Below are 27,612 nucleotides of genomic sequence, written 5' to 3' on the forward strand. Positions count from 1 at the left end.
AACTGTGAGTTGAAGCAGGTGGAATAAAAACTCACATTAATTCCATTTTGATAAGTCTCTGGAACACATAAGGAACATTGAGGGTAAAGAAATAGAGCAAATCCTCCATTTCACAGACTGTATTCATACTTTAATAACAGCCATTGTTTCGGGGGCCAAGTAGCCAAATAGCTTATTATTCAGTGATTCGAAGGGGCTGGGAAATGATTGCGTTGCAGTCAACTTGCAATGATGAAAATCACACAGATGAAAGAGGAGGGAACTGTTTTTGTCCTCAAATGAACAGGTGGAAACATTAACTGCAGTTGGCAGGTTGTGCTAACAAGCTGGAGGGCGTTTGAAGGCTTTCTGGGATGTGTGTGTCTGCACCGTGGCTAATTAATCACAGTACTGACACAGTTAAAATGAGGCAAATGACTGCACTTCTCCAAGAACACAGAAATAAATGGGTGTGTGCTCTGTAATTGATTCCTCATTTTCACAGACTTCAAAAGCAACCAAGAGTTTTAATCAGATAACAGTTCTGGATGATTCCAAATTTATCAGCCAAATTAAGAAATGTTCTATTTACTCTTGGAGGAGTGCAGTTTCTCCTCTTGACAATGTTGGGAATATAATGACCTTATGCTAATAATGCCGCCCCCCCCCCCAGAAAAACAACAACAGATAATACACTCCCCTCAGGGTTTTGAGAAATGCTGTTTTGGGTTAGATGTTCTTTCATGTCTTTGGGTTTGTTTTACATTTACTCAAAAGTAAGCAAACTTTTGGAAAGTGGAATACTCTCGTTGAGATGTAGAATATGTTAAGCAAAAACTCAAAGAGGATGGTCTCATACCACTTACTGAATTCCCACTATATTACTCAGTTTACATAGTTTTACATGTCCGCCATGGCAAACATCTGACATTCATTCAAACTATTTAGTTAACAGGGATTTAAGGCTAAACAAAAGCTGTTGTGCAGAGAAGTGGATTGGATGTCAGAGTTAGTCTTGGATGTATGAAGCACGTCATGATTAAGCACTTTTATTTAGATAGTAGAGATTTTGTAAAAGTGAACATAAATTGCACGATGATGTTTGAGATAAAGCTTGTGTGCCACAGTTATAGTGTTTATGTGATCTTTAATATCCAACCAGTTTGTTTAGAATGATTGGGATTCGATTACCTCGCTGAGTTTTCACAAAGCAACCCTTCTGCTGATGTTGCACTATAATTAGTGTCCAGTTGTACAGTCTTTATTTTTTGGAAATCCCGCTGGGGGACTGGCCCAGATGAATCTACATTATCATCGTTATTATAAAAAAAAAAACTTTTTGCATTTCAGTTGAGAAACTTTCAGGCTTCAAGGGCATGATTAATGATTAAGAAGGAAAACTTCTCATCTTTGAAGCTCTTAGAGACATCAAAGCTATTCAGCTTATTGTTAAACTTAGTTCATATCCTTAAGCACAGCTAACACTTAACTGCATTAAAGAGAGTTTCATCAAATGTGGGGAATGAAGAAAACTGGCAAGGGAGGTATAAGCTGTCAAGAATACATTTCATTCAAGTATATTTAAACTATGTATGTATATTCAGTTGGGTTTTAATAGTGTGCAATATTGAATTGACCATATAAATGTTTATAGTCACATATACAGTATTATTAAGATTTCCCCTAGTATATGGTTAATGTTTAAACTCATCTTAACCTAAAATGCTGTTTAGAATATATACTGTACATATACACATCATGTGTCATAAAAACACAATATGTGTAAACTGCAAAAAAAAATAAAAAATAAAATAAAAAAATAAAAAAGAGGGCACAATGTTGCATTTACAGAAAGTTTTAAATTAATGCTCCAAAAGCTCCTAAACTCAACTTTTGCTGTAAACGTTACTGGATGTTGTGTATTCACTGACAAAGCTTAACAATATATCCATCAAAATGAGTGCATATGGATCACCACAGTAATTTTTCATCTCGCAATAGATAATTGTGAGTGTGTGAGAGGATTCAAATTCCAGACAATCTCCATGTCTGTCATGACCAGTTGTTTAAACTGACTCTTCTCTTTCCAAACAATAATAAATGTAATAGAGTTGCGAAGTGGGAGGAGCCGTTTTTAATGATATCCTCAATGTTCCTTAAAACAGAAACGCAGGAATCTCAAGGACAATGTAACAGTACTATAGGTTTCTGTTATGGTTTGAATCATTTTCACTTTGTTTCTGAGAAATCATGTTTTTTCCTGGCAAGTGTGGTATGGCATATGGCTATAAATACTGCGATAACCATGAGCCTTGGTTGTCGTTGCTATGGAGAAGAAGCCAGTTAGAGGCATGAATGTGACGTGTAGCAAATTCCAAACACGTCATTGAATAAAACACAGTTACCACAGTTGCCAAAAACATCCATAATTGACCCACAATCCTGAACAGATTTCATTAAAGCTACTTGTGTGATCAGGTGACTGGATGTTACTGAAATGCACCTTGTACCTTTGACTTTGTTATTAAAAAGAACCAGATATAATGCAGTTGCTCATCATTTGTATGGATAATTCAACAGGGAGTTTTATGCCCACCCAAGTACGCCAACTGCTAGTCACCTACACTGTTTATGCAGAAAATGAATGGGGCTTTTACTGGAACCCTGGACTCTGGTCACCCAAAAACCTTTCTGACCTGGGAGCATTGTGTAATATTTCAAGATGTATTGTGGATTTAAATTTGTTGACACAAGGACCTTTTGCAGACTTTACCTGTAGGCATATTTACAAAATTGGTTTAAGTAATATATTAGCTGAATATCTGAAGAAGCATTATTTTGCCTTTTGCAGTGGCCCATTTTGAGCCTCTTAGCCACAGTTTCAGTGTTCTGGCTGACCTGAGCTCCATGTTTACTGTTGGCCTTTGGGGACAAAGACACTGCAAACCTCCTGAACTTTTGGACCCCTACATGTATCACACATACTCTTGTTTAATCGCACACTCAGACAGTTGGTTTTTCCCAAATCCATGATAACCAACAACAGACTCCATTAAGTGTTTCTCTTGTATCCACATGGTGCCCACAAGCATCCGCATTCACACTGGAATGTGTTTTTAATCCAAAACAAAGAGTCAAACAAAGGTCTCTGTCTGATAAAACTGACAGTCATAATGACAAGTTTGATGGTGGCCCTAAAGGTTAGGGAAGTGAGATTGTGACTTAGAGGTCAGTGATTTAAATCCTCAGAGCAACTGGGCAAGGAAACAGTGTGAGATACATCTGACCCCCCTTAAGAACCATCAACAAGGTAGGGATCCTTGAGCAAGGACGTATGATAAAAAGTCAGTAAATATATTTATCTATTTCTGTGGTAGATCTGAAAAACCACCAAGCACAGAGCAGTTTAAAGACCACAGTTTGAGCTCATTCTTCTCTCAAACAATTTAAGTGATTGAGATCTGAAGGTGCAGAGTTCCAAAAAGAGCTTCTTTAAACAACAACTGCAGGATAATCCAAGTTTGTTGAATCCAAGCAATTTCACTTTGAGTCAAAAAGGCAAAGGAAACAGGAAGTAAAAGTCCCATATGAAATTGGCCCAAATGTGATTAACTCAAATAGATAAGGTTAGGGATAGTTAACATTAGCACAACCTCTTTAATAGCAGGTAAGCAACTGCATGTGGTCTTGAAGAAACCCAGTACAACCATGTACTTACTTGGTCTGTGAAGAATGAAACATCCAGAAAAGAATTAATGAGCACTTCATGCTGTTCTTTAAACTGTAAAACAACCAAACCCATTTCACTCTTGCGGTGTAATCAAGTTGCAGTATGTTCTGGGGTCCTACTGTCTGAACTGAAGTGTTTACTGCCATGAGGGTGAATAGATCATTTTCAGTTTGGGGTTCTTTTAGCTTCTCAGATAAATACATCAAACTGTTAATTGACCAGCAGAAGTAGCCTGAGAGTCAGACTGAATTACCATTTGTTTCACCTCGTTCATCCAGTCTGACATCATGTTAATGTTACTCGTTTTCTATTTGTTTTCTACTATCAGTAGCAAGTGATGTGAAACTGAGGCTGGAGTAGCGATTGCTGGGAGCAGTTTACGGTTTTCACATCGGACCAAACAAATCAGATGTTGGCGTCTACAGCCACACTATTATGTTTGATAGTCCTGCATGAACTTTGACTTTCTGCTGCCAAGAAGCTATATGGATAATTATAAACTATAATGTTCATTTTAGGGTACACTGATCGTTTGGACTTTTAGATAGACCGATCGAACCACTCTTTGGCTACCAGCAGAACATGTGGTTGTGCTGGGCATTTACAGTTGTAAATAAGTGAGCCTCTATGAGACAGATGCTAGTTTGTATTAAAAAGAAGCATCTAAGCAATGTGAAACTCTTTTGGTCAAACAAGGTTAAATTCAATAAAGCAATCAATATTCAGTATAAGCCTGATTTGTATAGTTGGGTTTAAAAGTTGACATGTCATCATCAATAAACAAACGTACACTTTAAAAAAAAAAAATGTCATTTACACACCGATGGTATGTGCTTCATCCCATCTAATCCTGCTAAAAAATACGACATTTGGGTCAAAATGTCATCCTTAAACTAAGGAGCAGTTTCCCCAAGGCCAGGTCTAATAATAGCCCAGCTTGAGATCACTTCCACATCTAACATAAAATGTGGCTGCAGCCCGGGTTACGATCATATCTTTCCCTTTTCCACAATTTTTTGCCATCATGAACCAATCTAAACCAAGCTGGGGAATGTTCCCTGGAATGACAATTAAAACGAACAAAGAGCAACCTGTGCAATGAACCAAAACAAATGGAAAGAGAAAGCCGTTGCCAAAATCTATAACTGTGCAGCAGCATTTTACACACTGTAACAAAAATGTTTTTGTTTAACATAATAGTAAGGGTGTATTTATATCTGAAGTGATATGCTGGTGATTTCCTGAGTTCCACAGATGAACACAATGCACCTGTACCCCCCCCCTCCACACACACACACACACACACACACACAGGTCACTCAGCCCCAATGTGACAACCATGGCCTTGTTTTGTCTCTAGTATTCTTGAGTCCTTAATTAAATAATCCAAAAGGGATTAGTATGGAGGTCTTTGAAGTCCCGTGTTCTTTGCCTCTGGTGAAATATCGAGACACGGTGCTTCTTTTGATCAGTGCAATCAAAATCAACTTTGGAGTGGCCGCTGTGTCGGATCCAGTCCAGGAACAGAAGCTTCCGCATGGCTTCATCTCCGCTGTGAGGGCCAAGGGATTCCCTTATTTGCCACAAAACGTGTTATGAGTTCATAATTATAAACTGTTCAGCTGTTGTTTCATGTGTATGAGGTAATATGTTCTTTAATGACCAGATTTAAGTAAATTCACTTAACTGAGGTAAGCTCGTTCTTGCACTAAATTGGATGTAAAACTTAACATCCTTCCTTTGAGATTTTTAACAACAACAACAACAACAACATCTTATTTCCCCATCTCCTGGGGTGCAGCCGGGTGTGTATTTGCCTGGACATCTGAGCTAATTAGCGTTTTCTTCCGGGGTGGGGGAGGTTTGGGTTCTCAATCTATAGCTTGATTCACAAATTTCACCTCTGGGGCTGTCGTGTGTGAGAACCAGCATTTCAAACTTGTTTTGAAAAGAGTTCAAAGTTATTGAGAGAAGACAGCGCTTTGTGTCGTCTTTCATTGCACTGAAGAGACTGAAAGGAGTGAAAAGCGTCACCATGACGAGCTCAGTCATCTGTGAAAATAAGTGCCTGTGTATTTATCCTATAATTAATGATGCAGTAAGGTGTTTACATAGTCTAAGATGATGGTGTGATTTTGTTAAATTTGTATACATTATTTATCTTTTTTATCTTCTATTTGGTCTATGTGAAAAATGCCCATAACAGTTTCCCAGAGTCTAAAGGTGACATCTTCAAATGTTTTGTCCGAACAGTCCAAAGATATTCAGTTTACAATGACATCCAACAGAATAAAGCTGCAAATCCTCACAATGGAGAAGCTGCAACCAGCAAATGTTTGTCTTTTTTGCCTGATTAAAACGATGAATTGATGATCAAAATAGTTGCTGATAGATTTTATGTCAATCATCTAATGAATTAAACGACTAATTGTCTCAGCTTTAATCTTTATATAGAAATGGAAATGTGAGCTAGTTTTGACAGCTGGTGAATTTAAGGTGTTAATGTGTCATCTTATTGGATATTACAAGACAGGATATTCAGATTAACGCCTTTGTCTGTAGCTGTGTCAAACTCTTTCCACTTGTTTAATTTGAGTCTTTGTGAAAATAGTGAGAATTCAGAACAGATTTGGACTGAAAGTATAGTTGAGTGTAACATTTTTTCATTTGAGGTTTTATGATAGAAACGTCTGGCACAAAATGAAACAATACAGAAAGGACTCAAATAACTTATGGGCCCAATCAACTTTTATACAAGCACAAGCTCAGGTTAAGTAATGTACGACACATCAAAATGAGACTAGAGTGCTCACACATGGTGGAGTAACTGTGGTAGCTTTTGATGTCCTGAGCGCCTTACAAGCTGATTAAACACAAGGTTTACAAGGCCTGTGAAACACTGGCGATGTCTCTCCACAAACCAAGCAGCATGTGGTGTTGCAGTAATTAAGTTATTAAGTCCTTAGTTGAAGGTCCATCCTCTGTGCAAGCTGTTGCGAGGCAAATTTATGGCTCAAATTAGATCCACAGCTTATTACAGCCTGAGTGGTATGGAGCTAATTTTGCATGGCGAGTAAGAAGTCAACCAAAATCTTCTCTACAAGTGTATTTGTCCATATGGACCTGTTTAAGGCTGAAATGTGTTCCTTACATAGCGCAGCACTCAACGAGTTATGAATTAGCCTGTGACATGCAAACAGGTGCACACAGCCAGAAATATACACCGGCTAAGCTAATGTTTACTCTGAGTGAGTCACACCAGGCATAATGATTATCATTCCACACCCTGTCCAAGATTCCTCGGACTGTATTAGCAACATTACCAATCACAATGTCATGCCTTGTGTTGATATCCAATCAGCTCGTTTGAATAGCATCAAGATGTGTCGATCCCAGATGCAGGGAGGGGAAAGTGGGTGAGGGGCTGGGGTCAAAAGGTGTACTGCAATCTAAACTTTCAGATTTTGCCAAATCTTCAATTTTGTTCCCTCTCCTCACTGTGAAAAAAAAAAATGTATTTGATGAGTTGATTTCTGATCTTTATGGCTTTGGAAAATTTGGGTCAAAACTTCTTTCAAAAACAGGTGGTTGTCTGCTAAATTAAACAACAGTATTTGTAACAGAACTTCCTTTCTTTATGTAAAGCAAACTCATCCTGTGAGTGAATATTGGACTTAAATTCATCAGGGGGCCAGAAAAACGACTCCAAATGAATGCTGATGTTGCTCCGTATCTGCTGGATGTGTAAATAAGCAATTGTGTGTACAGTGGTGTTACAGATTGATGGTTCTTTCCTCACAAATGATCTTTGGCTACATACCAACACAAACCAGACAACAGGCAAAGTTAAATTTGGGCCTGTCATCAAGTTACTCACAGAATTAACATTAATTAGCAACAGCTTATATTAGGCTACCTACCATTGGCAAAGTTTGTCATTTAAACCGGTGAGAGCAACGAACAGCGCCAGCTAAAAATGAGAAGCTGCTACCTGCACACTGCTCTTTGCTAATGATGATTAGTTTAGCGAATCCGTGCATTTCCCCAACCCAGATGTCAGAACTCTGAGTCACTCGGCGGTGCACCCAAATAATGTTCCACATTCTCACACTCTAATTTTCACTTACATATGCAGCGAAATGCTCGCAACACTAGCAGGCTGAGTCCGACAAAACAGAGTAGAGTACAATAAAGACAGGATCAGCTTTCTATCAGCCAATACGATCCACAAAAATATGCTCAAATCGACCCTGATACCGATCCTTGGGATCAGCTCAGGACATCTTTAGTAATGTATGAAGATAGTAACTGTGTGGTCGCCACTCGTAAAAAAAAAAAAAAAAAAAAAAAAACTCAACGCACCTCATACATTTTTCATTGGTTACAAAATTAACTTTGCTTATACTGATTGGGAGACCAGAACCGCCCAAAGAGTTCACTTGTTTAGTCCACACCATAGTTTGAATAACACCTTTCACACCAGCCCTAACAAACCAAACAGGTTAGGTGTGCAAGAACCTTAAATAAAATATAGTCTAAACTTAGAAAAGTTTTCTTTACTAAATAAAGAAATACCTGATTAAAGAATAAGTAAAGAAGCCTTGTCAATACTAAATGCTACGGGAACATTTTAGTTGGTACCCAATTCATTATTTGGAAAGCAAATTATGTAGATGTCTTAAAACCTAAATAGTTCACAAAACTGTGCTTTACTTTATCAAGCTCCTGCTTCACCAATGTGTGCATGATGACTTCATGATACAGTAGAGACATTAAAAAAAGTTTAATTTTTACAAAGGAGTTGTCATTTAACTAATGTTATCACAATTTCCTGCACTTTATTAGGTCCTTGGTTACCATTAGCATTCTCATGTGCTGACATTATCTCAAAGCAGGCCTACATGCTAAGTTGAGCCACCACTTGGCAGGCTGACCCACTAACCCAGACCCGCCCTTGGCTCAACTTAAGCTACTGGTGAGATTTACTACAACCAGAAACTGGCCAGAGCTTTCAGCTTAAAGAAGAGATCACAACTCCCTGATCAGTAGATACATGCCTCTGAGTTATGGACAATAGAAAAGTATCTGAAAAAGTTTTTGTATTTTTTGAAATCATACATGTTCACATTGATACTTTACGAGGATTTGAATGCCCTGGGTTCACTGCATATTCAAAGAGCAAACTTTAAATTCAGAAAAGAACACCCCAAAAGCTTCAGTTGGTGTTTCTGGGAAAGCAGCAGTACACATTCCAAACATAATGTATGGATGCTTGAATATCCATCTGAATGTAAAGGACGCCGGTAGCAGAAGAATACTGCCATGTATCCTTCTATTTACTTTTGACGTTATCTGTCATGCCAACATCTTAATTCACTTCTGCATAGCTGGTGAAGCTGTTTTTACTGAATGATACTGTACAGATTCCCTGGAGATCTAGTCGAGTATCCCTTTTTCATCTGAAGTGAGAAAAACTGACATAAGAATTTAGTTTTAATGCACAATTACTTGGTTGTCATACAGCAATTTAACAAAATATGCACCTGCTGCAGAAGAATGCAAAAAGCAGGACTTTCACAACTACATTACATTGAGAAAGTCTTCTGGTAAGCTACAATAATTTGGTATCACAAACATGCTTTTTAACTTCACGGGGGAGAGAAGTGAATTCTAAAATGCGTGAAATTGAGGAAGTAACAATGATTTATTGTGACAAAGGCTGAGGCGGAGCCATCATTGAGGAATGCGAAAGAAATACTGTGTTCGGTGTCAAGAACATGTCCAAGTTTGGAGCCAGAGATTGTGCTGTAAACAATCTGTTATCTCTGCTGTCAGGTTCACAGAGGGCAGGACGTTAATCCAGATGATGGAGTTTTAAAAGATTGCTGTCCAAACATTAGACTCTTAAAGTGTTGTTTGCTTTTCATCTCCAGGTATCTCTGCCCACATATTCTGAGCTTTCCAGAAACTGTACGGTATGTTTTTTATTATGATCTTTTTCATTTTACATTTAAATCAGGTAGAATTTTCTAAATTGCAAAACACACGTATTCCACATATTTAACCAAAATCTAAAAGTTTCACTGCCTGTAAGTGAGGGTAAATGTCTATCTGTTCCCCAAACTGATGATTACTGTAAATATTTTTATCTTAGGGGGTAAAATGTTTTGCTAGGTTCCCTCTCCCCGTCTCTTCTTGCCTCCTGCCTGCTTGTCTCACTAAGGTTACCCTTGACATTTCAGGGAGGTTGTGAAGTTTTTCATGGACTCCAGGGAAAGAGCCACACAGCACAAGACAGGGAGGGCTTCTCCAAGGTGAGGGATGTAATGTGTTTTCCAGGAGTGATGAACTTTAAACTGTAAAACAGAGACGCTGACAGGCATAACAAGGAGCCTCAGCAAAGTAAATAAAATCCCTGTAAACTAACTTTGTAGTTTCTTTTTTTATCAGCAGCATTACAGTGACATTGTATTTGTACTGTCTTTGATCTTATAGTTGGTTCTCTTACTTCATGTATAGTCTTTGCTGCTGCAGTGACCCAGTTTTCCCTCAGAGATCATTTAAGTTTTGTTGAGGTTGAACGTATCTGCAGATCTGGATGAAATACTGCATATTCACCAGTCTTTTAGTGTCATTTCAAGCCTGGACTCTTCAACTGTTTTAGATCTGTTACTTCCACAACTTCTAGAGATCTTGTGTGCAGAGATTTTAACTTCTGCAACAGTTTGTCCTGAAATCTACCAGCACCCCATGGAACACATTCTTCAGCTGTTTGAGAGTGAACACACAACACTTTTTATTGTCAAGTCATGTAATAAACCTTAGTGGTAACAAACCACGGTTGAAGCAGCAGTTCAGCATTATATTATACTCACACAGCCAGCAGACTGCAGTGAATTTAGACCAGACAAACAAACATTATTATTATTATTAAACATTTATAGTTTAAAGTTAAACCAATTATAGTTTATAAGTGTGTCCAGATTCAATACAGCCAACTCACATGGAAAAGATGATTATGTGACACAGCGTAGACGGAAGCACCAAGCTCAGCACAGCAAGGAATGGGGAGTGACAACAATGACTTCCCTGCTACAGGAATGTAGACTCATAGCCTTCAGGTGGATGTTGAGGTGGAGGTGGGTCTTTTGAAATGCTATTTGAACAGCAGCTGGTGACAGCATAGTTTTCAGGCAAGTCGGGTGGCAGCAGACATGACAGCAAAACAGTGAGTGAAAGTAGAGCTGCAACTATTAGTCAACTATTTTGATAATCAATTCATCATTAAGTTATTTTTCAAGCAAACATGCCAAACATTTGATTAACCCAGGTTCTCAGGAGGTATTTGATTTGCATTTTTTGGTCCAACATTGTAGTAAATTCAATAGTTTGGGGGTTTGGACTGTTGTTCAGACAAAACAAGACGTTTCAAGCCTGTTTCACCTGTAACCACACCCAACACTGATGTCACAGGGTCCTGGAGTACACTTATACATCACTGCAGCAAGGCGAGAAGTTAAGTGTAAATAAAAGTAAATTCTTCAGAGAGTGGCATCTGATCTACACTGTAGGTTTCCACCGCTTTAGCTAGTTGTCACAGCCAACAGCTAAGTAGAGGGCTACTTGTCTGTTCCCTATAGGAATTGAATTGGAACTCCCCTCTTTTGCCTGTACTCTGGACTGGCTAAGTGAACTGGTCATTAAGGCAAGAAGAACACAGTAGAAAATGTGATTTTTACATAGGCTTTAAAATGTTTTTTAACAAATTACTCGGGATAAGACTGTATTGCCAATATTGGCAAAAGTAGATATCAGCAAATACAATACAACCACCACTACGGAGGTACAGATGAAATTTTACTTTAATAGCCAGTTTGTAAAGTGGACAGTGAAGCCCTGCCTTGAGAAGCTGTTATCCCACCCAAAAAAAAATTTCATTAGTTTGTTTTTCAGTGTTTTAATACATTTTCCACCTTCGGAAGAAAAAAAATCTTGAGGAAAGACTGAATCCCCAGAACCTTTTTTTTTTTAAGGTCATGGCAGAAAGTGGTCAAAATTAAACTGAATTTGGGCACAGATTATAAGCTTTGGCAGCTTCAATCTTAAACTATCACTGTCAGTATCAGCTTTCAAAAGCTATGGGTTTAATAATTACTCAGCCTGGCCTGAATGTACAACTTTCCTGGTACTCTTTTCTATTTAGTTTCATTATCACTGTTTGGAAGTTGGAAAAAGAGTAGAGCAAGAACATAAATCCTATTGGCTGGAGGCAGAAAGTCCTTGCTGACTGAGTTTTGCCACTATTTGAGCTTCCATTTATAGTGTGGCAGCACTTCCTGCTATTGTGTGCCAGGAAAACCCAGGCCTCTTGGCTGCTCTCTAATGTCCTGTCTCTCTTATCCAGCCTGAAACTCCACACAGACATAGAAAAATCACACAAATACAGACCAACACAACCACACACACACACATTGAGCTGTCTTGGTAGAGTGCCTCTTACCACTAAACAGATTAGTGAAGAGGGCTCTTGCTTGGACACAGCTAACAAAGTGCTTTCTCAAGTCGATAAAAAATGATGTTGAACTACTCAAAATCAAACCAGCAGCCAGAGGTCCTCGACCAGGAAAGGTTCTGGATCCCCAAAGTCACTTGAGACTATAATTGAGACTGGAAAGGTTTTCAATTGGGAAAACTCCTGGCTCTGGATATCACAAACAGGCAGCGCTGTCAGACACACTATAGAGGAAGCATTTCATTGCTGCACCTCATCAATGAGCTGCACAGAGTGCGGATTACAGATTTAGACTCCAGGCTTCACTCCTTTTCAGCTTCATTCATGTCTCATCCATCTCAGCGTATGGCAGCACAGACTCCTTTTGTCTCTGACGCCAAGGTCCTGGAGTTGGGAAAACCATCAGGACACTGTAAATCATCTCAGGGGCTGAGTGTCAGCCAAAGTATCCTCAATTACTGGACCACATCTCTGTGGATCACAGTTGTGGTCGACCTCTAACTGTACATGTCTTTTAACATCTCTCTCATCTCTAAGTGGAAGGTTGGGCCTCTCTGCTTGAAAATGTGTTTTTGGAGATGATCTAATGACCTTCTCAACACTCATCACGCAGAGTGATGAGCCACAGCGGCTGAGATGACCGTGGAAAACGTTTGTTGGTGTTGCTTGACAATTAACTCCTAATCTAAAAGCTAAGGAAAGTACAGGTGAAACAAATAGTCGATTAATTGATCAGCTGGTTGACAGACAAATAATCAGCAACAATTTTGATAATTGATTAATCATTTTTAAAGCAAAAATGCCAAACATTCTCTGGTTCGAGCTTCTCAGTTGTGAGAGTTTGCATCTTATCTTTGTCTTATCTGATGGTGAAATTAATAGTAGAGAAAAATGCCCATTATAATTTCTTATACAGAGCCTAGGTGTCACAGTCACATTGCTTGTTTTGCTGCTTCATCAGTCCAAAACCGAAAATATATTCAGTTTGTTATACTGTACAGGCAAAGAAAAGAAGCAAATCCTCACATTTAACAATCTGAAACCAGTTCAAGTTTTGTACTTTTGCTTGAAAAATGACTGAAATGATTTATCAATTTTCAATATAGTTGCCAATTAATTTTCGACTATTCAACTAATCAGCTCCAAGTCCAGCTATTGTCATCTTTTTTTTCCAAGTTTCTTGACCAGTCTGTTTTTGACCCAGCTCTTGTCATCTGCTTTACTGTAGTTACTCCCATCTTATCTGGCTTGGGGCACAGTTGCCCCACATTGGCACGTTTATAAATGAAAATGAAAATTCAAGTCATTGTTGGACAGTTTTGACCCATTTCTTTAGTTAATGTGTCGTTTTTGCAGAGCCGCACTTTGCCAGTAGTCCACTGACAGACAAAGTGATAAATACTAAGTATAGGTGTACATATCTAGCTGCAGAGTTAGTGTCAGTACAGTACATGTATGTTTAAAATGGCTTATTATAGGAAACTACATGTAAGCCCAGCTTTACAGCCTCTGTAGAGTCTTTATTTTGCAGCACATTTCACCAAAGAGACTTGCTAACACAGCAAAACATCTTTATGGTATCACAAAGCCACAGAATGCTGGAATTCTAAGCATGGCCAGCAATTTTGTTTCTCATTTCTAAACCATCAGAATCCACCTCAACAGATGTAAAAGATGTATAAAGCAATGCTTAAAGTCAGTGTTAGACTGTAGGACCAACATGTCCAGTTTAAGGGGTCAAACTAAGCAAAGCACAAGAGCCTTTGTAGAAGCAAAATAATAAAGCATTATAAGATTCCAGTCGGCCAACCCGTGGAATATAATAATTATGTGAATAGATGATACAAAGTTGATATTTTGCATCTAAAGCATATCAAGCTCAGCACAGCAGAGACTGGGAAACATTAGAATAAACTTCTCTTCCCAAAACCCCATTACATACAGAGTCAGACACCAACTATTATGTAGAGCATACTATGTGTGGGACGGCAGCACCAACCACAATATGACCAATCCCTTGGTAGGCATCCCAGACCACAAAGAGTACACAGCACTATAATGTGAGCAGCTCCCATGTGGGAGTCAAGCCGCCATGTGGCCATTCCTCAAAAGAACACCTCCAACAATTGCAAGACATACAGTATACTATCCAGTTAATTCTGATTTTAAGAATACTAAAAAGTCATGGTTTGGAGCAGATAATCTCTTTTATAAAATAATGTTTGGCAGTGATAAGTAGCAGAAGACCATCAGTACATTGATATACAGTAAACTTAGCTGGCAATGAGTGCAGCACAGTGTAGCAGCATCAGCAGCATGAAATGAAAGCTTAGATGTAATTATGACATGAACAGTAAAGCAAAGTGACACATACAGTAAAACCACTGCTTTTGAGGTGAAATACTTCTCCAATGCTTAGCTGAATGTTAATTGTGTGGAGAAAATAGTTAGCTAATGTGTCAGTATGCTATGTTGAGTTTCCCAAGAATCCAATAATTATGTAAATGAGTTTTGCACAAGACAGTCATCCCCAAATCCACTATACTGTACAATATTTACCTCTACTAGAGACCTTGTTTGTTTTTAGCTAGTAGCAATGCTCCAAAACAACAGCAACAACTTATTAATATTGTACAAAATTTAAACATCAAACAGTCTTATATTTTACCATCACTAATCAACATCATGAAAGCATCTCAAAGCAGGTCCCAGCCAACAAGCAGGAGGAAATGAGCTCAAGCACATCCCAGCACACAATTAATATGCACATGCTAATATTGCATAGGTAGAGGACAGTAGCATAATAGCAGAAATTAGCAGCCAACAAGCCCATAAGCACATCTAATGGAGACTAATTAAGCTTCAGCAGCCTCATTAGTACAGCCAAGCATGCAAACACCAACTGAACAGAGCAACTCACAACATGCAAGTTTGCATAAAATAGCCGGTTTACCTTGATGCAGTGAAGCAGTGGCATGACTGCCAGAGTATCATTCCTTTAGGAAGAATGTAGTCCCGAGCTGCCAACATGGCCACCGGAAACTCTGTCTTCTGCGTGTGTTTGAAGCCAACAGATGATAATACCACAACTGTATAAACAGATTATTCCTCCACAAAGTGTCCTGAAGCTACATGACCAGACTGTTGGCTAGCTAGCTTGTTTATTTCAATGCTGCATAGCAGAAGTAGCAGCGGTAGCTAATTTTAGCAAATGAGAAGTTCAGCATGACAGCAAATTAAAACAGTGGGCAGGGCACTGACGGTGCATAGGCCACCTTACTGGAGAGGTGCGTTGGATTTATGTTGCAGATAGTACAGACTGTCATATGTGGGTGGAGCAGCTAACTGGCAGTCTTCAGTCCACTGCTTTTAAGAAAAATAGAAAAAGAGTGAGCTAACAGATACAGAGCAAAGCTAGCCAACTTTTTTCTAACATTTTTTTAAATTAATAAACAATATTTCAACAACATGCATGCATCCATCTATATAAAACATACAGTAAATAATCCAAGTTACAATAATTAATAGCTACAAACATAAAAAAGTTACAAAATGGACTATACTTATATACTATATATAAACATTATATAGGTTATTTATATAATGAGGTGTCACACAATACACAGTACATTGCCAGTTTTTACATAATCCTAAGGGATTTTAACATTTATAGACTTTGTTCTTGCTACCTATGGTGAGTGTGTAAACTTCAGCATATTACATCTGTGCGTCTGACGTCCAGCTCTTTTTTTTAAACAGGTAGTCAGTCACCTGACTTCAGTCCAGCTGAGCAGGTGTTTCACTTGCAGCACAGACCTGGCAGAGCATCAGGGACTCTAGCAAGTGTCTAGGTCTGATGTCAGTGGATCATAGACCTACACTACATCATATTAAAGTTTATCTTAATGGGTCAAATTACTTTTGGTCACCTAAAATTATTACTGACTAATTGTTACTGTTTATTCAAAAGGCTAAAATTCCTAAACCTTTGCTGGTGTGAAGTTAGTATTAAAGTATGTACAGCAAGTGTTGGGAGTTTTCAAAGACGTTCGTCTATGTGTTCTCCAGGTGTACTTGGCCAAAGAGGTATGTGTCGTAAAGATTCAATAAACGAGATTCACACAAACGTTACCATGTTACTAAGACATCGGTTTCATACATTACAAAAGATTTTGTTCTGCTGCAGAGTTCCCAGAAGAGGAGAGAACTTGAGAGACACCATGGATGACTGGATGGACAGAGCTGATCAACCTCTGCAGCCTCTGTTGGGGTTTCGACAAATGGCTGCTTTTTGTGTCACAAACCTTACCCACCAAGAAACAGCAGGCCCCCGAGTTTGGCTGTGACTTGAAAACGTGGTTTGCTCATGAGGACTTAAACCATGGGAAGTATATTGTATGACTTCTCATCCGCTGTTATTCCTGCCTTTTATAGACAGTAAAGTTTACCAAGCTTGGTTTGATGGAAAATGGTGAAACAGGGTCCAGGTTGGAAATGGTTGGAGTAAGGCTTTTTAGTGAATAAAGGTCATGCTTTTTGGATCAGCAAAGATTATGGCTAAAAAACGGTTCATTCAGCTCCTTGTTATGCAAAACTTGAAGCAGTAATGCTGACACCGGCATCTACTGTCTCCAACTTTGATTACTTGAATAGCTTCATGTCTCTGATGAATCATTTTGTTTTTGCCAGAGAAAGTAGCTTTCCACACTTATAGCCAGAGAGGACTTTGGAGGACCAGTAAACCTATCACAATCCATTATATATGCCCTTACTCAAGATAATGGCATGAAGCACAGGAATTTACTGCTATCTAATAACCTCGGAGCCACCTCCGTTTGCTAAGTAATAAAAACCTAAATGTAGACCGTCCTGACTGTGGGACATGGAAATTCAGGCCTGTATGGGTTTCTGCATCTAAGGCATCCATCTTATCAGATAATGTGTTTGCTGACACTGTTCAGCAAAGACAAGAACCATGTGAGGACAATTTGGTGCTATAAGTCTTTTGAACCATCTCATAAAAATACCTGAACAGAATCCAAGATTGACTTGTTCAAGTGGTGAGTACAAAAAAAGCATTAATAAATCCCATAATTGTTGCTATATAGACTGTATGGCTGTCTGTCTCATTCAGAACTCTTTTGACAGTCCACACCCTGCTGCCAAATCTCAATAAATCTATTTTCCAAACGGCTCAGAAGGCCGTCTCTCCACCTCACCTCACCATCCCCGAAGACAGTTTTTAAGTATCAGCGTGTATTTTATATCTCAAAGAGCTGAAATCAAATAAGAGGAAGATGCAGTGTCCAAAGAAAGCAGATTGTGAGGATGGAATACGAACCAGGTGCAGAGCTTGGAGGGTCTTCACAAGACTCTCACCACTGAATTTAATCTCCTGGAAATATTCAGGCAAAGCCTTCTTAGTTGACCTGCTGAACTCTCAGATGCTGCCTCTTACGTTCTACTCTCAGAGCACTTATGAGCCTATTTGACATACATTTTGTACAGCAGGATATAATAATACTATTACTATGGCTGCATATTTTTGCACATAATTTAAAATCAATCACTGAACACATATGTTCAGCTGCTGTAAAAGAAACAATGCGCTGCGTCTTGTTTTTAGATGTTAACAACTGTCCATCATATGAACTGGAGCTGGAAAGGATCCTTAGCTTTGCACACATGCACAGTGCATTTGCAGTATTCAGGCCAATACACCAGTATGCAATTTTCAGGTATGACTCTCTCTAAAATTCCTAGTGTTTTGATTTATTACCATTGTTGCAGCACCCCTGCAAACCATTTCACTCAGGAAGTTTTTGAATGGCTCAAAGGGCAGGCAGATCAGCCACAGTAGATACTGTACTGTTACTGTAAGCAGAGGTAACAAATGTTTTGGTGTTACTTGCCCATAAAAAGTTCCTCTAACAAAAGTAAGGAGCTGTCAAATACTAATGTTACCTGGGAAAACACAAGCAACATGAGAGCAACATTGCTCTCAGAGTATCCTGTGTTCAAAGAGATAAAACTCAGTTTTATGTATTTATGTGTTTGTGCCATTTGAGTATCATGTGTTGGTGTAACACTATCCAGCTGGGTAGGTTGGTGAGGTGAGGTTGTATTATTTGGAAGCATTTGACAGTAGGACTCTATTTTGTGGAATTGCAACTGTGATTGTCAACAAACAGAACATTTTTTATTTAGAAAACAATATTAATGACTGTATTTAACTAGGAAAGTGCCTTGCTGAGATTAAAAATCTCTTTCAAAGGAGTGTAGAAAGCAGCACAAAGAACATATAACCCAGACATATAATATAATAGATTAAATATGTTGAAAGAAATCAAGGATCAACAAAACAGATGTGACCCAAAGGATAATTTAAAACTGAAAAAATAACAGCAATATAAAATGGATAAATAAAATCATAAAAACATGTCACCTTGATGATTGCAATAAATTGTAGAATTACAACTCAATAAAAGTGGTGGACGGTGGGTGTACAAACACAGGACTTTTTCACCAGAGTCTAGAATTTGCATCTTTCCATGTGGTAAAGTTGGGCAACATTTCCTTATGTTGATAAAAATCGTAATATGGGCGGCATTACGTTTCCTCCAAAACATATCTGCTGTTACAAATTAGTGGTATATAAAAGTAATTTCGAGGAGGAGGCAGGGTTGCCTTAGATAGCACTGGTAATACAGCATGCAATGGACTATATTAGATTATATACACATGAAAGTAAACAAAAAGAAACAATAAAACTGCAAAGTGAACGGTAAAATGAAAAGCAATAATAATTCTATGAAAATGCAGTCAGTTTTTTTACATATTTATTCCTTCAGGACCTGTTTTCTATGCACATGGCAACCATACATACTACAAGTTCAAGTTTACTATACTATTGATGACATAGGATAATGCAGTATACCCAAAGGTTGTGTAAATACAGTACCTATGTCTCCCTCACCTGCCAACCAAGCCTAATGTGAGATGTTGAACAGCAGGTTTGAAGAAAACATCTCAGAGCTCATCAAATATTTCACGTTAAACTCTTACAGCGCTGTATCACATACTGTACACTGATTTTGTTTACAATTCATCTGAATGACTGTGATGATTCTCAAACTGTGCATGTATCCTTTGATTATAACATTACTCTGAAGGACAACTATTGATTTATGGTTTGCTGAACTTTTGCGGATGAAAAGTATCCAGTTGCAGGACTTACAAGAGACTGATACCTTCTTTCAAACTGTCAAACTGTGTATTATGGAGCCATGGAGAGAGAGAGTGAGAGGCAGGGAGGGAGGTTTTTATTCTGGACGTCATTTTATAGATCTTTCCAAAAGCTTCCCCGCTCTTAGAGTTTAGAGGAGTGGTGAGCTTTCCCAGCTGGAGATATAAAGGGGCTCAATCCAGCAGGACCTGCAGTAATTGAGCTAAAGCTGTTGTGGCAAACTGTGTGGGCTCGGAGTCGATGCTCAGCAGAGGTGAGCGTATCAGCGGAAAACCTGGGTGGTACACTAAAAGGGGAGAGGAGTTCTTGTTTAGCATGAATTCCATTAGTTATTGACTCTTCGCTCTCTTGAAGTATCACATGCAGGATAGCATTATCATCCCATGCATAAATAAGAGACTGAAAGCGAACCCTGAAGAGGAATCTGCTTACATTGGCAGTGACTAAGAGACAGAGCGGAGAGGTTCAGTGGCGGGTCAGCAGGCTGAACTTCAGCATACGTCGAGAGCGAAGAATCTTTCCCCTTTATGCATGATTTCATGGTGGCTGATGAGAAAGGAGAGCACTGTTTGATTTTCTTTGATTGATCAACATGGAGAGGTGGTTTGGATCCAGTGTCCTAGACACAGACACAATTGACCTCCACACAAACTCCCACTCGCACTGACTTCAGTGTCGGAAGGCAGACAACTCTCTGCCATCTTTTTTCATCATACACTCTAAAGAACAATGGTTTCCAAAAGGGTTCTCTAACAATGTCATCAAACCTGTCTACTAGAAATTCCATCTATTATTATTTATTATTTTTACACTATGTGGGGAATGATAAAATTGCTGACGTCTGTCATTGCTGGAAAATAGAACGGCGAGGAAGTCACTGTGATGTCCAAGAAATAGTCCAGCACATGACCCCCGGTAAAACCACAACTCACTTTTACACTTTGGTTTTTGCACAGCTTTAACAAACCAAAAACGATGTGTTAATTAGTGAGCTTTAGAGGTGCCGGTAGCTGGAATATGTAATGTTTAAAAGCACCAGGCTAGCTGTTTCCAGTCTTTATGCTAAGCTAAGCTAACTGACAGTGGGCTGTATCTACATATTTACAGTACAGATATGACAGTGGTATCAATCTTCTCATCTAATGCTCGGTAAGAAATCAAGCATTAATCCGTTTTTTTTTTCTGCTTACAGGGAGAACAGGCAAACAGAGAAACATTAGCATTCAAGTCTCAAATCTAGAGGGAAATATCTGACTCTTTAGCTGCTAAATGCTCTAGCTAGCCACTAACTTTGTCTGTTTGGCTTTGAGTGCTGGACTGGCTTTGTTTATCAGAGCTTTTTTGCTGTAAACAGCTGCCTGCTGCTGCTGAAAACGTCATTGAAACTGAATCAAAGCAGTAAAGTTGTGGGCCATAAAACCAAAACAATGAGCTGAAAGATGCAAAAAATTCTCCCTGGGTTCATTACTACGTGTGATACTTCTAACATTACACAGTCATTTGATCCATTGTTAATTTAAAAACACTGATTAGTGCAGCTTTAAGTTTCTCATCAGTATAATAAGTAATGAGTATGAAATAAACACCAACAATAAGTTTTACATTTGTTTTTTACTGCATATAAAGGAATTTTATGTAATCAAATTTTATTGAATGTAATAATTGAAAGCCAATAGTACAACTAAGCAAAAGTGCAAATTTGCTTAAAACTTGTCACTGATTTGCATTTTTGCTTCACTGTGGTATGATGGTATCTGAAAAACAGAAGTATAGAGAATTTGGTTTTCTACATAGAAATGCCAAACAGAAGGTTTATACAGTTATTAGATTAGCAGATTTTCCAGTTCTGAGTCAAACGGATTCTAAAAAAAAAGATGAGAACAGTTAAATTTTTTAATAATTTCATCATATTTTTTTCTTTTTACTGTCCACTTCTGCCATAAAAGGTCCTCAAGACAACCACCTAAACCAACCCCTTGTACTAATCTATAGGGACACTTATTGGAAATCAGCGTGCTTTCCCTCCGCAACTTGGATGGAAATTACAATTAAGTCATTTTTTGGCATTTTAATGGCCGAATGACATCAACAGTGACCAAGGAAAACATTCAAACTCGAGAGAAGTTATGGCTTATTATTGTAACCTTCTGCGCCTCAAACTGGCAATTATAAATTGGAATTAGATGAATCGGGGCGTGTAATAAAAGCTAAACTAAAAACCACAAGAGAACAAAAGATGTCTTAAAGTCAAATGGCAGGCCGAACCGCTGGCCCAACGTGTTGAAAGTGTGTGGGAGAGGACAGTGGACTATCACTGGGTGTTGAGGTTTTTAACCCTGAGGCAGCAAAGAAGGAAAGTTAGTTTCTATGTTGCGTGGGAATGCCATCTTTAAACCTCATTATAATCATGGTCTACTGGTCAGAGAGACGAAACTATAACCAATAAGTGCAGGTTGAATTCCCAGCAGGCAGTACACTAAATTCCTAGACGTACAGATAGATAGATGCTGTTTAAATGTCGATGAAGGGTTAATGGGGGAAAGGAGTGGTGAGATATTGTTTCCATTTCTGGAGATCCTGGTTTGTCTGATCAAAAACAATGTTTCAGAAGACGCTGGGAAAGAACCATGATCCAACCTGATCCTTGCCGTCTTGTTTCTGTATTCAAAAGTGACTTCATAACCCAAACCAGACAGAGCAGACAGGCTGCCCTTTATGAGCGCCATCATGGAGGAGGACTGGAAAACAAAAACCTTTCAGGCAGACGTGTGAAACTAATTCTGGTTGCGGTGTTTCAGTACTTTCCCTCGCTCTGTTCCTAATTTTAGAAAAACCAAAATCAATTGAGCTGTAATTTCATTGGCAACTACAAGTCAAAAAGAAATGTGTCATGGCTAAATAAATGCTGACGCTGATGATCGTGACATCAGAGGTAAACTAAAGTCATTAGCTTGAAATGTCACAGACGCCGCGTTGACAGTTTTGTGATATGGATCAAAACGTTGCTGGGATGATATCAGGATCAGCTCGTTTCTGAGATAACATTAAAAGCTTTCTTTGTGTTTCCAAACAAAAACACATGTGGATCCTGTGCAAAAAGCAAATATTTATCCAGCAGTTTTAATTAGCGCAGCAATTTCACTATGAAATTAAGCATCTCCATCATAACTCAAGCATTCTAATAGAGAAGCCTACACACACACAATACACCAAAAAATCCACAAAATAGGGAAGAAGAAATTATGTAAAAATAGCAACAATGTGGAAGCAATTTATGCTAATTAGGCTTTTATTTATGGTCCAATAATTGGGCGCATTTGAATTGTTGATGATGTTTTTTCTCCTTATTTTTCTCCTCCTGTGTTCCCCCATTGCTCTCTCTCTCAGCGAAGATCAAAGCATGTGCACTTGAATAGATGTTAATGGTGCATGGTTGTCGTCTTAGTCCTGAGTGGTTGAGATCTCTCCAGTGAAAGAAAAACAGCCAATTTGGGGTCTACGTGGACACAATTAGCACAATTTATGTGTGCCTTTCAGGACAGCAATCCCATTTAACCTGCAAGAGGGGTTTTGCATTCATGTCGTGAATATGATGTTCATAACCTTTACCTCCCTTAGCCTTTTCACTGCGTCTGAGAACTATAGATCAAACTGTTGGCAGATGTAAAAGAAGCACGTGAATTGGAAGTGAAGCTAATTCAAAAATAACGTGTATGATTCAGTAGCGCTGCTGCATGACATGATGAACTGTGTGATAAATGCTGGCATGGAGAACTTGTAGTTGAGAAATTACATTTTGTCTAACACAACAGCAATCACATGCAACTCATCTTTCAAAATGTCCCACTGGTCAGCCCACCCACAGAAATTTTCCGCCAAAAACAGGGAAGCAAATCATTTTTCCCCCCTTTTTTTGGTAGATGCTTTGCATGGCTGTAGCCTTAGGCATTGCTTTTACAGTCCTTCTCCCTCCTGAATTTAAATGAGCCAAAATGGTGCAACCCAGACTGAGCGGAGGAAACAAGGTGCATTATGTAGGTGGGAGGTAACCGTGCCATTGAGAGACAATTAGCATGAAGCCCAGACCTTTGGAAATAGTGCAGAGGCTGCCGAGAGCGGGCCTGACAGAATGAAAAGATTAAGACTTGAGAAAAGATAGCAGGGCATGGGAAAATCCAAAGGGAACCGGGTGACTGAAGTAGCCAATGAGCAAAGGAGGGACAATGAGGCAATGAACGTTTTTTCTTTCTTTTTTTTGGTGAAAATTAATGTGCTCCTGTCAGCTGCCAAGTGTGTGCGCATTCCTCCATACCTAAAAAGTGCCATTTGTTTGTATGTAACTTTTGTTTCCCACTGCGTATACATGCAAGGCTGTCAGGAGGGTGAAAGACAGGAGAAGTGGAGGCTATTGCAAACTATTCAACTACAAAATTCCACCAGGTGTTAGCAAAAATGGGGATCTGTTATGGGATTGCAGCTAAATGGCTGTCATGTGTCAATGAGAAGCCCATATTATTCTAATGGTTTTAATGAGCTGTCCTTTCACATGTTGTTGTGTTTTCTTTCTGGAAGGCTAGTTTGGTGGGGCAGAGAAATTCAATCTGTATAGTTCTGTAGTGTAATAATGGGCGCAGCTCCATCGAAGCGCTGCCAACTCCCAAGCCACCCAGCATAGCCAATTTTAAATTTAGGAAACAGATTATCCACGCTGGTGTTGTGGATTGTGACATTTAGCCTTTGCCATTTCCTACAGGCATCATAATGAATAACCATCCATGGTTATAGCCTGGAAACCAGCACATGAGAAGCAACAGGAAGGTCAAAAGGAGCACTTACAGCTGTTTTTGTGTACAGCATGTGAGCTGTTTACTGTATGTGCATACACCTGTGTGAGAGAGTTTATGTACGTGCTTCACACACATTCACACAGAAACACCAGGGTTTCGTAAACATCACAACAGGCAGGCTACAGAAAAATGTGTGGTAATTACAGACAGTGTAGAGCAGCTGTTTCCGTGTTTCATAATATGCTGTCGCTCAGAGAAGACATCAGCGTTACATTAGTGTGGGTTGTCGTGCACGGGCTGTGAAATAACTGGAAAAAGACAAACACTTTCAGAATATGTAGCTCTTTTTGGATTCTTCATAGACTATTTGTTTGGACTGTTCATTAGTTTCTGTACAATATATATCATTTTGAACTAGAAAATCATGGGAAAAGATATTTGAGTTTGAACAAGTATACAAAGAGGACGTTCAGTGACCAAAAAGTTGCCGGTTAGATTCTTGTGTCCATCATCATCACCACAGTTTTTTGACCATTGGTGGTGCTGCACAGCACTGGTTCTCAGTGTGTCTTGCTTGATAAGAAGAATACGAAATAGATGTCTACTTGTGAACTCATCACAGGTCGGATATCCATGAGTTGCTGAATGAAAGAGTGATTTTCCCTTCTCAGACTGTCTCATCTGAATTTTTTGGAGACTTGAAAGGGTATTTCTTGAAAAAACTCCAAAAATTTGAGAAACGTCTGAAAGGTAAACAGTGGAATTTTGTTCTAACTCACTTCTTAACCTCGTAGGTTCATCGTGGGATTCCTGACCACCAGGTTTGTGGAGTATTGTTGTATTATTTGTACCCGATCTATGCACTGAGCTGACATCAAGCACAACCCCCCTCCTCAGTGCATATTAAATGTCAATGGTTTAGTCTACAGCCATGCTAACAGCTCTGAGGTAAATGCTAATGTCATGATCACAATGAAAATGGTGATGATTTAGGTAAAATGTTTACCATATTCAACATCTTAGTTTAGCATGCTAAATATTTAGTGCTAATTAGCAAATGAGACGGTGTAGTCCCTCATTCGTCCAGGAGTGTTCTATCATAGAAAAGGTTTCAGTCGTAGTCTAATTAGCAAATGTTGTAGCATGCTAACTTTGGCTTATTAGTAATAAATAAAATGTACAGCTGAAGTTGATGGGAATGTCATTAGTTTACAGGTATTTCATCATTAACCAAGAATAAAAATAAATTCACCTGATGATGGTGCTTGATAAAAAGTCAGAGGATAATCATAGTTATTACAATTCATCCTGTGAATGTTTGTACCAATTTTTATTGCAATCCATCCAATAGTTGTCAAGACATTTTACTCAAAACCACAAATATCAACATCATGATGCCGTTAGAGGAAACGTCTTTAGGATCCATCCACTGAGGACCATAAATATATGTACCACATTTCATGGAAATCCATCCAATAGTTGTTGAGACCTTTCAGTCTGGACCCAAGTGGTGGACCAAACGACAGACCAACATTGTCATCCCTAGAGCCATGCTGCCCCATGGCTAAAAGTTCATAATACAAAGAGTAATAACTGACCTTGTCTGCTATTTGCCAATATAAATGCTGTGAATGGGAAAAATGCTTTCTTGGCAGCAGCTGTTTGCTGGTCTCAAGACATACAACAAACAGCAACAATATAAAGTGGCTACATCAGTTTCAGCTGCCAATAATAAGATTCTTGTTTTTTGGCTGCAGTGTCGTGGTTGGCCTCTGGGATACACTGGGAGCAAGGCTAATGCGACTGACATATCCAGCTCTATTAATATGTTATTGTGTAATGCTCATTTTCGTCAACATGAGAGTAGCAATCCGCAAATAAGAAATAATAATATGAGGACGTAGTTGCAAGCCAGTGTTAACAATGCAGGGTTCAAAACATTCAAAATCATAAAAAAGGCTTTGCAGATGTTTTATCAGGTAGGAAATGTATTCAGCGTCTTTGTTCAAGGATCTACACACAGCATGGTTTGGTGAGAAACATTAGAAGTTGTTTGTTTACAATGAAAACTCCACTGGGTACCTTTAACAAGGATCTGAATCCTTGCTTGCTGCTGCTGCTGCTTGTTTCTGTGCTCTGATTCTCTCAATTTCAGTTCATCTTTATTATCCCTGCGGGGAAATTCTCCTTGTAGCCAGATGCATAAAAGCATATAACACAAATACACAAGGCATAACGCATTGACTCAAGGGTCATAAATTCCTGTGTTGATCATCCATAAAGCAGCATTAAAGTAAAAAAAAGTAGCAACGGTGTCCTTCGAAGCTAACTAATGGAATGGAGGAAAAAAATCCTGACAAAGTTAAACTTGTCTGAGGGAGGAAACACATTCAGATGAAATACAGCCTGGTAATGAATATATACAAGAGAACTACAAATTCCTATGTACAGTATGTGTGATATAGCAGGTGAATTGTTTTGATATTATCTAAATATGAGGTGGGGTATCCCTGTACTACATTGCCACACATGAAAGCTGATGGTTTCTGATTGTGGTTTGGATTGAACAACAACCTCCCTCAGTTCATCGCGGATGTTTGTTTTGCTGAAGTAAGATCTTGGCAGCCGAACCAGCATTGTTTTCACTTTTCAGTAGTCTTCTCCCTAATTCAGCACAATAAAAGAAATGCTACTGTCCTGACCAAACCTGTGGCACACAAGTCCACAATAAATCCACAGGGACATGTGCCATATCCAAGTTAGAAATACACAACTCACCTTAAGTATAGAGAAGTACCGTTGATCATGGAGGAACATATGGCACTAATTTTATTTGTTGTCATTAAAAGTTAAAAAATTGCAATATTGAAGCATTCAGTTTAATTTCCTGAGTTAATGCTGCAGTTGAAAATATTCAAGATGTTGATTTAAGATGCAGAAGTGCAATTAAATAATCAACTTCCTCAATCAAAGACCAATCTTGATTCATCATGATTACAATATCTTGCACTGTAATCAGGATTATAAGACATAATCATGCAACTTAAAGCTACCCTCATAGTTTTCAAATTAAGTTTTATACATTGTAAAAACAATTTCACCCTTTTATTTTCTTCATTAAACTGCAGCTGAGGCCTTCAAAGTGCCTGTTACAATGAAGCAGTGGCTTTAGGAACAGTAAACATTTAGATAGCCAGTCCACCCACACCAGGCACATTTGGCCACATGGAGACTTCTGTGTGTGTGTTTGTGTGTGTGTCATGTTTTATTCTGGTCTTGGGGTTTTGACCCTGCCTGTGCGATTTGCTTGTTGACCATCATTTATACAATGTTATTGTGTATAAGCCATGGATCATGA

General features: G+C 38.7%; 1 long non-coding RNA gene across 1 annotated transcript in view; it reads right to left on the reverse strand.

The window, feature by feature from the left end:
- LOC122880641 overlaps window positions 1-15,554 on the reverse strand; it is an 82,330-nt gene extending 66,776 nt beyond the window's left edge. Inside the window, exon 1 of the long non-coding RNA XR_006378990.1 lies at window positions 15,175-15,554. This is a non-coding gene — a long non-coding RNA (uncharacterized LOC122880641). The remainder of the gene's footprint in view (window positions 1-15,174) is intronic.
- Between the last annotated feature and the right edge of the window lie 12,058 nt (window positions 15,555-27,612).

This window comes from Siniperca chuatsi, linkage group LG8 (genome assembly GCF_020085105.1).
Source record: "Siniperca chuatsi isolate FFG_IHB_CAS linkage group LG8, ASM2008510v1, whole genome shotgun sequence".
Taxonomy (NCBI): domain Eukaryota; kingdom Metazoa; phylum Chordata; class Actinopteri; order Centrarchiformes; family Sinipercidae; genus Siniperca; species Siniperca chuatsi.